General features: G+C 43.6%; 1 protein-coding gene across 10 annotated transcripts in view; it reads right to left on the bottom strand.

The window, feature by feature from the left end:
- The window catches only part of PHF20 (PHD finger protein 20), a 189,335-nt gene that overhangs the window by 112,334 nt on the left and 62,814 nt on the right, over positions 1–14,187 (bottom strand). The window lies entirely within an intron of this gene.

Raw genomic sequence — 14,187 nt, 5'->3', positions numbered from 1 at the left:
AAAATGCTGAGATTACAAAGGTGAACCACCATGCCCGGCTAGTTTATAAACTATTAAATTAAACTTTCAGAGCCTGAGTTCCCTCATGTAAAGTGGAAGAAGCACACTGGGTTGTAGTGTGGATTAAACAAGATGACATACACAAAAGACATGAGCATACAAGAGGCAAGAAGAAAACATTTAACAACTAGATTAGATTTTACGTGTGCCAATAAATCAGAATGACCATGCAACCCAGACTGTATCAGACAGTCTCAATTTTAAGCATTTTGTAAGCAATATAATGGAATACTATGCAGGGGTTTTTTTGTTTGTTTGAGACAGAGTCTCGCTCTGTCGCTAGGCTGGAGTACAGTGGCGCGATCTCTGCTCACTGCAACCTCCACCTCCCTGGTTCAAGAGATTCTCCTGCCTCAGCTTCCCAAGTAGCTGGGATTACAGGCACCCACCACCACGCCCGGCTAATTTTTGTATTTTTAGTAGACAGGGTTTCACCATGTTGGCCAGGATGGTCTCGATCTCTTGACCTCATGATCTGCCTGCCTCAGCCTCCCAAAGCGCTAGCATTACAGGCATGAGCCACCGTGCCTGGCCTTATACTACGTAGTTATTAAAAAGAACAAGATGGGCCGGGCGCGGTGGCTCAAGCCTATAATCCCAGCACTTTGGAAGGCCGAGACGGGCGGATCACGAGGTCAGGAGATCGAGACCATCCTGGCTAACACGGTGAAACCCCGTCTCTACTAAAAAATACAAAAAACTAGCCGGGCGAGGTGGCGGGCGCCTGTAGTCCCAGCTACTCAGGAGGCTGAGACAGGAGAATGGCCCGAACCCGGGAGGCGGAGCTTGCAGTGAGCTGAGATCCGGCCACTGCACTCCAGCCTGGGCAACAGAGCGAGACTCCGTCTCAAAAAAAAAAAAAAAAAAAAAGAACAAGATGATTTTTATCTGTCAAGATATGGAAAGCTCTTCTAAGATATACAGTTACATGATGCAGAACACTGTATATGTTAAGCTATTGCTTTGTTTTATTGATAGTTTGATTGACTGACTGATTGAGACAGGGTCTCACTCTGTCACCCAGGCTGAAGTGCAGTGGCGTGATCTCGGCTCACTACAACCTCCCTCTCCCCAGCTCAAGTGTCCCTCCAGCCTTAGCCTCCCAAGTACTTGAAACTACAGGCGCACACCACCATACAAGGCTAATTTTTGTATTTATTGTAGAGACAGAGTTCTGTTATGTTGCCCAGGCTGGTCTCAAACTCCTGGGCTCAAGCTATCTGCCCACTTCAGCCTCCCCAAATGCTGGAATTACAGGTATGAGTCACCACACCTGACTTATTTTTTTAAAGAAGAGAAAGAAGGATATGTATTCACATATGCTTATATATGCAAAAAGTATTTGGAAGGATGCCCAAGAAACAACAAAGGTTACTTGTGGAAAAGTGTGGCCAGTTCAGTAGATGGTTTCTTTCAACCTCCATTTAACCTTCTTTCTAGACTGAGAGTTGGGAAAATCAACAACTACATTTCCCTGACTTCCTTACAATTGGTGGCCAAGGTCATAAAAACCCTTGGGTTAGTGGCCAGGTCCAGCACAAGGCCTGTCAAGCTTCCACATACATGTAAATCATCAGGGTATCCTGTTGAAATGAAAATTCTGATTCAGTATGCCAAGCTGGGGCCTAAGAGCTCTCACAAGCTCCCAGATGTTGCTGCTGCTGCTGCTGCTGCTCTGCAATAGTCAGAGCCTAATGTCTAATCATCAGCTTCATGCATGTCAGGCAGCAGTGGTGCAGATGGCAGTGCCAGTAGTGATTTCCTGACCTCCAGATCACAGCTACAATTGTGGGCCTTTCAGGATGATACCCTAAGGGCAGCCTCCTTGAGTCCCACTCTTCCAGCCTTTCCAGCAATGTAGTACCCAATTCCCTATGTTAAATCCTTTTGTGGTTAAAATACTCAGGCTGGTTTCTTTTTCCAGCATTTATTCCTGACACAAGAGAGATATCTGGATAAGAGGCGGGGAGGGGCAAAAATAGGAGGGAGACTTTTTGCAGTATACCTTATAATACTTTTTTATTTCAACTATATAAAGGTACTGCTCATTCCAAAAAATAAATGGTTAAAAATAAATAAAAATATTGTATGGAGTTTTTCTCTGAAAACACTTATATTAATCAAATAGCTATTTGAGACTGACAAAGTTTACATTCTATCTGTATTTTCTCCCTGCAACCTGGTTTGTACCATTTCCTTCCTTTCTTATATCCAGCACCTAGTACAGTGCTGTCCTAATAAACACATGCTACCTAAATGAACAGGCTTGCCTTCTTGTGTCTGTATACTGTGTACTTTTCAGCCCTACACTAGCACCCTCTAAGGCAGTTTGCTTGGCGTTATTAACGTATCGCAGTACTTTGCACATACTAGGTACTCAATAAATGTTTAGCAAATGAATTCCACTCTTCTTATTCTTCCCAAAGGTCATGTATTCTGTCAGTTTTTTAATTCCAACATTCTCAGACTTTAGCAAACTATTCCAATTTCACTCCTCAAGTTCAAGCCCCCATCACTTCATGTGTATATTCCTCACAGAGGACTGGAAGAGTATGTTTTCCATAATTCCTAATTCCTACTATGCATACCTTCAATGCTCAAAAATATGAACAAAAGACATAAACAGCCCTGAAACTAGTCTTCCTACTCCAATCCAACTGACAGCTGCTATAAACACAAGACATCTTGACAGCAGACTGGCTAATTGTCTGATCTGACAAATGAAATAGTACAACTGTAGGAGATGAGAGGATTCCCTAAATCCACTTCTCTCTGCAAAATGGGGAGAAGGATATCAATATGGCAATTATGTATCTCTTGCCCTCTCATTCATTCAGCCTACCTGAAGCTAATAAACCTCTCTAGAACAACACAATCTGTCCTAACACATTCCTATTCAAACCACTTTTTTTTTTTTTTGAGATGGAGTCTCGCTCTGTCACCCAGGCTGGAGTGCAGTGGCCAGATCTCAGCTCACTGCAAGCTCCGCCTCCTGGGTTCATGCCATTCTCCTGCCTCAGCCTCCCAAGTAGCTGGGACCACAGGCGCCCGACACCACGCCCGGCTAATTTTTTTGTAGTTTTAGTAAAGACGGGGTTTCATCGTGTTAGCCAGGATGGTCTCAATCTCCTGATCTCGTGATCCGCCCGCCTCGGCCTCGTGCTGGGATTACAGGCATAAGCCACTGCACCTGGCCTTAAACCACTTTCTTTAATGGTTTACTATCTCTAGCAACAGTTTTCTCACACAGGGTCCTTGGACTAAGGCAGGAAATTTTCTTTACACAGAAATCATTTTTTTTTTTTTTGAGACAGGGCCTTGCTCTGTTGCCCAGGCTGGTGTACAGTGGTGCCACCATGGCATACTACAGCTTTGAACTCCTTACCTCAAGTGATCCCCCAGCTCAGCCACCAGAGTTGCTGGGACTGCAGGCTCATACCACCACACCCAGCTAATTTTTTGTCATTTTTTTTGTAGAGGTAGAGTCTCACTATGTTGCCCAGGCTGGTCTTAAACACCTGGGCTCAAGTATCCTCCTGCCTCAGCCTCTCAAATTGCTGGGATTACAAGCATGAGCCACCACACCCCGCTTGAAATTGCATTCTTTCTTTTACTATTTAAATATACCTTTTAAGTTAAAAAGATAACAACTGTTTGTTTTTAATACCCTTCCTAATATTACACAGCCTTCAAAAAGAATAAGGCAGCTCTATGTATTGATTTTAATTTTTTTAATGTATTGATTTTTAAAGATCTCTAAGAAATGTAGGGGTAAACTCAAGCTGTCAAACAGTATTTGAATGCACTACCATTTATGTGGGGGAAGGGAGAGAGCCAATACAGTCATACCTGTTTTTAAATGCGTGGGCTATCTCGGGAAGGAGGATCAAGTAACCCGGTTTGCCTCCTGGAAGGGGGACTGAATAGTTTTAAGCAACTAGAGAGGATGTATGAGACTCATTTCATTTGCTGTATATCCTTTTGGACATTTTAAATGCTGTACCATGAACATATATTAACTATTAAAAGTACATAATTACATACTTATTTTAAACGTACTTATTTGGCAAAATTAAAAGTTGGCAACCTCAGGGCAAATCTTAAATTATTTTGGATATGCACTGGTCGGAAGTCAGGATTCATAGAATCAAGTATGAACTCCTAGGCCACCAACTCCACTTGCTCTGAAGGGTCTTTGTGTCCTTGGCTAATATAAAGAAAGCTTCTCCGTCATTCAAAAAAACTTTACTGGGCACACGTATCCCACTCTCTGCAGACCTAAACAAACCCCTCCAAGAGGCTCAATAGTAGCCAAGGGGCAAAATTTTCCAAAGATTAAGTGGTCCTCCCCACTTCCCTAAAGTACGACAAAGATGCAAGTCATTTATGGTGGTGGGGACTCAATTACATTTCAGAGAAGAGGGAGGCTACAAAAACCATCTTAGAGATCAACCTGGTAAGACTTAGTAGATCACAACTCTGCCTGCCCTGGGGACAGCTTAGCTTCATCAGTCAGCAGGAATTTACTAAGTGCTTTTGATCTGACCAGTCAATTCTAGGTCTTGGAAGGGATTATACAAATATGTGTTCTGGCCCCTGCCCTTGAGGAGAACTAGACACATAAATGGATTAGGCTTTAAAACTATTAGGTTGAACCACATTTAATTGCTGATAATCAACTGCTTTTTACCTACCAAAATAGCAATTTTATCTGGTTCAATCTAAATATTTGGACAACCATAAAGCAGGCTGAAGATGATGAGACAGAGTTAACAAAAGAGATATGAATGGAATTTGAAAAAGAATGGAATTTGAAAAGAAAAAGGAAGAGAGAATTTCTAGCTTCCATGTGTAACTAAGAGCCATTGATGAGACTCTAGTTTCCAAACTAACATTGCAGCTGGGAGTTATATTTCCAATCAATGGGAATATTAGCCAGAAAGGGGCAGATAATCAAACTAATAACAAAAATTAGCTCTTAGGAGGGGACAGGGATTAGGAATAGCTAAGAGATTTTTGCTTTAGTGTGAATTTTTTTTTAATTTAGTTAAATATTACTTTATAAGCAAAAATTAAGTACTTTTTGGGGTTTTGGGTTTTGTTTTTTGTTTGTTTTTGTTTTTTGTTTTGTTTTTGATACAGGGTCTTACTCTGTCACCCAGGATGGAGTACAATGGTGCAATCTCCACTCACTGCAGCCTCGACCTACCAGGCTCAGGTGATTCACCTCAGCCTCCTTCGTAACTGGGACTACAGGCTCACGCCACCATGCTTGGCTAAGTTACTTTTTTGGTATTTTTTGTAGAGATGGGGTTTTTTGTAGAGACGGGGTTTTGCCATGTTGCTCAGGCTGGTCTCGAATTCTTGGCCTCAAGTGATCGCTGGCCTTGGCCTCTGAAAGTGCTAGGATTACAGGTGTGAGCCACTGCACCCAGCCAAAAATAAATACTTTTAAGTTAAAAGTTTAAAAAACTTTTTTAAAGATATCAACCGATATCTTCATGAACATTATGTTTATGTACCGCTATGGCATACCCACAAAATGGCATATTATACAGCCATAAGAAAGAATGAAGACACACTCTATGAACTGATATGGAAAGATTTCTATGACACATTAAGTTTTTCAAAAACAAGTTACAGAATAGTGTGTATCTTATGACATCTTTTGTGTTATAGAAGAGGAAAATAAGAATATTGGCTGGACATGGTGGCTCATGTCTATAATCCCAGCATTTTGGGAGGCCAAGATGAGAGGATCACTTTGAAGCCAGGAGTTTGAGACCAGCCTAAGCAACACAGTAAGACCTCATCTCTAAAAAAAAAAAAAAAAGTTTAAAAAAAATTCGCTAGGAGTAGGGGTGTGTGCCAGCTACTCGGAAGGCTGAGGTGGGAGGATCACTTGAGCCCAAGAGTTCAAAGCTGCAGTGAGCTATAATTGTGCCACTGCACTCTACCCTGGGGACAGAGTGAGACCCCATCTAAAAAACAGATAATAATAATACATTTTTAGAATTTTCAGCCTTTGTCAAGAAGATTATAAAACTTTTCCCTTTTATCTTTTTTTTTGAGATGAAGTCTCATGCTGTCGCCCAGGCTGGAGTGCAGTGGTGTGATCTCGGCTCACTGCAACCTCTGCCTCCCAGGTTCCAGTGATTCTCCCACCTCAGCCTCCCGAGTAGCTGGGACTACAGGTGCATGCCACCAAACCTGGCTAATTTTTTGTATTTTTAGTAGAGATAGGTTTCATCATGTTAGCCAGGCTGGTCTCAAACTCCTGTCCTCAAGTGATCTACCTGCCTTGGCTTCTCAAAGTGCTGGGATTATAGGTGTGAGCCACTGCACCCAGCCTCTTCTATTCTGTAAATATAATGAACTGATAGATTTCTTAAATTTAAGTTATCATTACTCTGCTAGAATAAATCATATTTGGTTTCATGCACATTCATTTAATAAGTCTCTACTTGGTGTTTCAGGATTTTATTGACAAGAATTATACCTCTTTTATAAATGAGATCTGTCCAAGTTTCCTTGTATTATGCCCTTCCTGCCCAGTTTATTAGGCTATGATAACCTCACAGACAAACTAGAATGCTTTATTTCATTTTCTATGAAACCACCTACTCTGAGGGCCTCCTTAGAAGGTAGTTCTTTATATACCTTTCCCAACCCTTCTATGGTCACTAGTCTGATTAAGTTTCCTACCTCTTCTTTTTTTTTGAGACAGCATCTCGCTCTGTCACCCAGGCTGGAGTGCAGTGGCATGATCTCGGTTCACTGCAACCTCCGCCTCCTGGGTTCAAGTGATTCTCCTGCCTCAGCCTCCCGAGTAGCTGGGATTACAGGCGCCCGCCACCATGCCCTGATAATTTTTATATTTTTAATAGAGACGGGGTTTCAGCATGTTGGCCAGGATGATCTCAATCTCTTTACCTCGTGATCCACCCCCCTTAGCCTCCCAAAGTGCTGGGATTACAGGCATGAGCCATCGCACCCAGCCTCCTACCTCTTCTTGAGTCAATTTCAGTCCATTTTTCCTACACTGATAAGAGAGTTTGAAATGATAATCAGGTACAACTTAAATGTTCAAAAATAGTTTTCCTTGGAAGAAAGAGTTCAAGAGTCAACAAAAATGTTTCAAACTCAAGTCACAAACAAGATTTTTAAATGGCTAATACAAACACAAGGCTGCTAAGCACTTTACAGGGCAGGAACTATGCCCTATGAACTTCATTATTCAACAAACACTCCTGAGTTTGTATTATGAGACAAACAAACTGCTAGGTCCTGGAGACACAGAATAGATGACCAATCATCAGAGCCCCCAGGGTGGCAAGAGCCCAAAGAGAAATTTGTTAAGCCCATGGGATTTCCCATTCCTCTCCACAAGCAAAAAGATCAGGAACACTCTGGATCTCAGGAAGAAAGGAGAGAAAAAAAAGCATAGCTGGCCGGGCACAGTGGCTCATACCTGTAATCTCAGCACTTTGGGAGGCCGAGGAGGGCAGATCACCCAAGGTTGGAAGTTCGAGACCAGCCTGACCAACATGGAGAAACCCCCATCTCTACTAAAAATACAAAATTAGCTGGGTGTGGTGGCACATGCCTGCAATCCCAGCTACTTGAGAGGCTGAGGCAGGAAAATCACTTTACCCGAGAAGTTGGAGGTTGTGGTGAGCCGAGATCACACCATTGCACTCCAGCCTAGGCAACAAGAGCGAAACTCCATCTCAAAAAACCAAAAAACCAAAAACAAACAAACAAAAAAAAGAAGCATAGCTCTAAAATGAACCAGCCTGCCTATATCCCATAACCAGGACAAGAGGAAAGAGAGGCATTATTTCTCCTCCATGTCCAGACCAGGCTGGACAGTCTGGGTTTCTGCTGCTCTTCACTGCCCCCCTTCTAAAGCACTTGAATAAACCCTCCCCTCTTTTTATTTTTATTTTATGTTGTTTTTTTTTTTTTTGAGACGGAGTCTCACTCTGTCACCCAGGCTGGAGTGCAGTGGTGCGATCTCGGCTCACTGCAACCTCTACCTCCCGGGTTCAAGCAAGTCTCCTGCCTCAGCCTCCTGAGTAGTTGGGATTACAGGTGTGTGCCACCACGCCTGGCCAATTTTTGTATTTTTAGTAGAGACGGGGTTTCACCATGTTGGCCAGGCTGGTCTTCAACTCCTGACTTCGTGATCTGCCCGCCTCAGCCTTGCAAGTGCTGGGATTACAGGCGTGAGTCACTGAACCGGGACTATTTTTTATTTTTTTTAACTCTTCATTCTAGAGCCCACGATAAACTTTTTCATCAGAGTCCCATTTTTTCTAACTAGAGGGTTGGGAAAGGTTTCAGAGAAGACTTAGCCTTTGGATCAAACCTTCAGAGATCGAGTCTGAATCTGCAGGGTATCCTGCATATATTAGACATTCAATAAAGGTTCACCAGATGTACTTTTTAAAAAGATTTGGAGCCACAAAACAGCAATAGGAATATATAAACAAACCAAGATGAATCATCAAAATAAACCAATGATATCCATGTTGTAGATGTCAGGAGGACAAACATACCCCAGCATGAGAACTGTTAATTTGGAGGGGATATATGCACATGGTGGTCACCATGACAAAATTAGTCACAAAACTGTTTTCCAAAGGCCAAAAAGTATCAAAACCTCTTATCTAAAATTCAACTTGGAAAGGACAGATAAGCAAAACTTCATAATAAACAAGGTTACCATAATGAGCTTAATTTAAGCAAGTCATATAACTAGTCACTAAGCCAACCAAGAAGCCACAGAAGACCAGTATAGCCAATGTCAAATGGAAAAGGACAAAGAGAATGAACAGAAATCAGCAGAAGAAAAATTCATTAAACGATAATTCCACAAACATTTTCTGAGTACCTACTCTGGGCCAGGAAGTATACTAGGGTTTAGAAATACAGAACCAAATTTTTTTTTTTTTTTTTTTTTTTTGAGACGGAGTCTCACTCTGTCACCCAGGCTGGAGTACAGTGGTGCAATCTCAGCTCACCACAACCTCCACCTCCCGGGTTCAAGTGTTTCTCCTGCCTCAGCCTCCCAAGTAGCTGGGACTACAGGTGCCCACCACCACGCCTAGCTAACATTTTTTGTATTTTTAGTAGAGACAGGGTTTCACTATATTGACCAGGCTGGTCTCGAACTCCTGACCTCGTGATCCACCCGCCTTGGCCTCCCAAAGTGCTGAGATTACAGGCATGAGCCACCACGTCTGGCCAGAACCAAATCTATTAAGATGTGTGATCACAGCAACTGGCAGAGGATGACAGGCCCTATGTTACAAGACATAGTAGACTTTCTTTTTTTCTTTTTTGAGACGGAGTCTTGCTCTGTCGCCCGGGCTGGAGTGCAGTGGCCGGATCTCAGCTCACTGCAAGCTCCACCTCCCGGGTTTACGCCATTCTCCTGCTTCAGCCTCCCGAGTAGCTGGGACTACAGGTGCCCGCCACTTCGCCCGGCTAGTTTTTTTGTATTTTTTGTAGAGACGGGGTTTCACCGGGTTAGCCAGGATGGTCTCGATCTCCTGACCTCGTGATCCGCCCGTCTCGGCCTCCCAAAGTGCTGGGATTACGGGCTTGAGCCACCGCGCCCGGCCACAGTAGACTTTCAATTCCTCAGACACGCCACACACCTTCCCATACCAAGTATACTCCCTTTACCTGAAACAACAACCCATGCCCACTCTTCCCAGGGAACATCCTTATCCTCCTATAGCCTCAGAATCTCTGACTACACTACCTCAAGTAGCTCCCATTTCCTTCCAGTCTGTGTCAGTTTCCTACATGTTTCCTTCATAGCATTTACCCCAATCCGTTATTATTTCATTTGTTTGTGTTTATGGCCTGCTTCCCCAAGAGGCAACAGGCACTGCTAGAGGCATCTGTCTCTTAATCACTACAGTATTGTCTGGGGGAATAAAAGTATGTAAGTATGTCTATAGGTACAAATAATTGTAATAAAGTATACCAGGTGCAACAACAGACGACTCCTTAAGGTAGAGTAAGATACAGAGGAGCAAAAGGGGAGAGGGAGAGGAAGAGGATCAAGTGAGAGGAGGGCCCAAGACAACCCTGGGGAAAAGGAGACACTTGATCTCCATTCTGAAAGATGAGTAGGCATTTTCCAGCTGATCAAGGAGGCAGTGAAGCTGGGGAGAGTTTCTGGGAGAGGATGTAATAGGAGTAAACCAGCACAGTACAGAGGAAAGAAAGCACAAAAGAGGACAAGGAAATTCAAGGGGATGGAGGAAACAACAACTCCGTTTGAGGGGCCATGGAGGATCTTATGGATGGACTGCTGAGCCCTAAATGAATGTTTGCCAAGAGCAGTCCACGCGTGGCAACCAATACACCAACTGCGTGTTGGTGAACACAGAGCTGCTGGTCCACAAGGTCTCCATGAGGAATGAAGAATATTATATTGTGCTTTTCAGTAATCTGGACCCTCTTTATCAAAGCTTCCCAGCTGAGGTGCCACAAATGGGTTACCAGTGGGCAATGACATGAAGAACGTTGAGATGCCAGATAACCACCATATAATCAAGAACTACTAGAAAATTTTAGTGTGTGAGGCTGGATGCAGTGGCCCATTCTTGTAATCCCAGTGCTTTCCGAGACCAAGGCAGGAGGCCAGGAGTTCAAGACCAGCCTGGGCAATAGAGGAAGACCCTGTCTCTATAAAAAATTTTTTTTAAATTAGCCAGGCCTGTAGTCTTAGCTACTTAAGAGGCTGGAGTTGGGGAATCACTTGAGCCCAGGAGTGCGAAGCTGCAGTGAGCTATGATCACAATACCACTGCACTCCAGCCTGGGCAAGAGAGTGAGACCTTATTTTTAAAAAAATTTAATCAGCCCAGTACAATAGCTTATGCCTATAATCCCAGCACTTTGGGTGGTTGAAGGAGGAGGATCCCCTGAGCCCAGGAGTTTGAGATCAGCATGGGAAACATAGGGAGACCCCATCTCTCTGGACAAAAAAAGAATTTTTACTTAGCCAGACGTGGTGATGCACGCCTGTAGTCCCAGCTACTCAAGAAGCTGAGGTGAGAGGATCACCGGAGCCCAGAAGGTTGAGGCTGTGGTGAGCCATGATCACACTACTGAACTCCACCCTGGGTGATACAGTGAGACCCAAAATAAATAAATGGGAAGGAAGGAAGGGAGGGAGGGAGGGAATAACTTTAGTGTGTATATTTGTAACTAACCTGGCATTATAAAATCACTCCCAAATAGTAGCTGGAACAACTTTACATGTCTGCAAATTTGGCACTCATTCCTTCAAAAGGTAGGTTTTAATTGTTTTATCCTTGAATATGGCCTCATTTCTAACAAGCAGAATGTGGCCAAAGTGATAGTGTGGGACTTCCAAAGCTGGGTTATAAAAAGCACTGCAGCAGGACGGGGGAGAGAGAATATCAGGAAGAAGAGTTAATGGATGCTGGGCTTAATACCTAGGTGATGGGATGATCTGTGCAGCAAACTACCATGGCACACATTTACCTATGTAACAAACCTGCAAATCTCACACATGTACCCCAGAACTTAAAATAAAGTGGAAGGCAAAAAAAAACAAAAAAAGCAATCTTTTGAATTAATAAAGTGATGGATTATCTAACTACAAAGTTGATGTGAAAAAGAAAAAAAGCACTGCAGCCATTCCACTTCTGGGTATATATCCAAAAACACTGAACACAAGGACTCAAACAGATGTCTGTACTCCAGAATTCACACAGCATTATTCACAATAGTCAAAAGACATCCCAATAGTCAAAAAGCCACTCAAGTGTCTAACATATGAATACATAAAATGTGGTATATCCATACAATGGAATAGTATTCACCCTTAAAAAGGAATAAAACTCTAATACATGCTACAACACAGATGAACCTTGAGCACTTATGCTAAGTGAAATAAGCCATTTGAAGGACAAATGCTGCATGATTCCATTCATATGAGCTATCTAGAGTAGCCAGATTAATGAAAGCAGAATAGAGGTTACCAGGAGCTAAGGCGAAAAGGGAGGGGGCAGTTGTTGATTAATAGATACAGGGTTTCAGTGTGGAGAGATGAAAAAATTGGGCCAGGCACGGTGGCTCACACCTGTAATCCCAGCATTCTGGGAGGCTGAGGCAGGTGGACTGCCTGAATTTGGGAGTTCGAGACCAGCCTGGGCAACACAGTAACTCCGTCTTTATTAAAACACAAAAAGTAGGCCGGGTGCGGTGGCTCAAGCCTGTAATCCCAGCACTTTGGGAGGCCGAGATGGGCGGATCACGAGGTCAGGAGATCGAGACCATCCTGGCTAACACGGGGAAACCCCGTCTCTACTAAAAAATACAAAAAACTAGCCAGGCGAGGTGGGGGTCACCTGTAGTCCCAGCTACTCGGGAGGCTGAGGCAGAAGAATTGCTTGAACCCAGGAGGCGGAGGTTGCAGTGAGCTGAGATCACGCCACTGTACTCCAGCCTAGGAGACAGAGTGAGACTCCGTCTCAAAAAAAAAAAAAAAAGAAAAAGAAAAAATCTTGGGCTGGGCATGGTGGCTCATACCTGTAATCCCAATACTTTGAGAGGCCAAGGGAGGAAGACTGCTTGAGGTCAGGAGAGACAGGGTTTCACCATGTTACCCAGGCTGGTCTCAAACTCCTGGGCTCACGCAATATGCCTGCCTCAGCCTCCCAAAGTGCTGGGATTACAGGCCTGAGCCATGGCGCATGGCTAAGGCCAGGAGTCTGAGACCAACATAACATAGTGAGACTCTCTCACTATGAAAAATTTTAGGTTGGGCTCAGTGGCTCATGCCTGTAATCCCAGCACTTTGGGAGGCTGAGGCCGGCAGATCACCTGAGGTCAGAAGTTTGAGACCAGCCATGGCCAAAACGGTGAAACATCATCTCTACTAAAAATACAAAAATTAGCTTGGCGTGGTGGCACAAGCCTATAATCCCAGCTACTCAGGAGGCTGAGGCAACTTTGCCGGGAGGCAGAAGTTGCAGTGAGCCGAGATCACACACTGCACTCCAGTCTGGCAAGAGAGTGAGACCTGTCACCAAAAAAAGAAAGAAAAAAAAAAAAGAAAGAAAGAAAATGTTTTGGAGAAGGATGGTGGTAATGGTTGCAGAACAGTGTGAATGTATTTAATGCTACAGAACTGTACTGTACACCTAAAAATTATAAAAATACTAAATCTTATGTTATATGTATTTTACTACAAGCATATATACACAAAGCACTGCTGCTTCTGCCTCACACTCTCTCAGATTCCCTGTTCTAGGGTAAGTCAAGTGCTACATCGTGAGAACATTCTAGATGTCTATGGAGAGGTTCACATGACAAGGAACTGAAGCCACCTGTCAGGAACCAGCATCAACTTGCCAGCCCCATGAGTGAGCCCCCTTGGCTGCAACCTTTATGAGACCCTGGGCAAGAAGCCCCCCTGACCCCCCATTACACCGCTCCTGAATTTCTGGCCCACAGACACCTAGAGAATAATAAATGTTTATTGTTTTAGGCCACCAACTAAATGTTGAGAAAATGTGTTACACAGCACTAAGTAGCTAACAAAGTAGCATTTTGCTACACTGCTTTGGTGTCTAGAAATGGAGTCTATCAATAGTTTATAGGTTAGAGGTGCCAGTCCTCATGATTTCAGGTTTAAGAAACACTGCTCTAAGCTACAAGATAAGCCAATATGTCCTAGGGCTCCACCAAGTGAAGGAGAGGGCTATAAGACAGTAAAGCACTGCCACTGGTGGCATGACCCCATGTGCATGGCCAGAAGCAGAGAACAGTGCAGGTCTAATTCAGGGAAACAGTGTTGACATGCCTGCACTATATGCCCTTAAGCCCCAGGAAGGCTTGCCGCTCAGAGTCTTGCTGAATCTATGTAAAATTAAACTGCCTTATACTACACACCGTGCAGGTGTTTAAACTAGAGCAGCCAGACAGTGCTTGGCAGGAATCTGTTTTGTTCCCCGCTACATACCAGAAATACTAACTAAAGAAACATCATGGGGCAGGGGAGAAAAAAACAGAAAGGATGACAATTTCCTTCTGAATTCCCACTACAACTCATCAGCGTTCATCCACATAGCTA

This window comes from Macaca fascicularis, chromosome 10 (genome assembly GCF_037993035.2).
Source record: "Macaca fascicularis isolate 582-1 chromosome 10, T2T-MFA8v1.1".
In the NCBI taxonomy this organism is placed as follows: domain Eukaryota; kingdom Metazoa; phylum Chordata; class Mammalia; order Primates; family Cercopithecidae; genus Macaca; species Macaca fascicularis.
The sequence above is the reverse complement of the archived record's forward strand: the minus strand, read 5'-3'. Positions and strand labels throughout refer to the sequence as shown.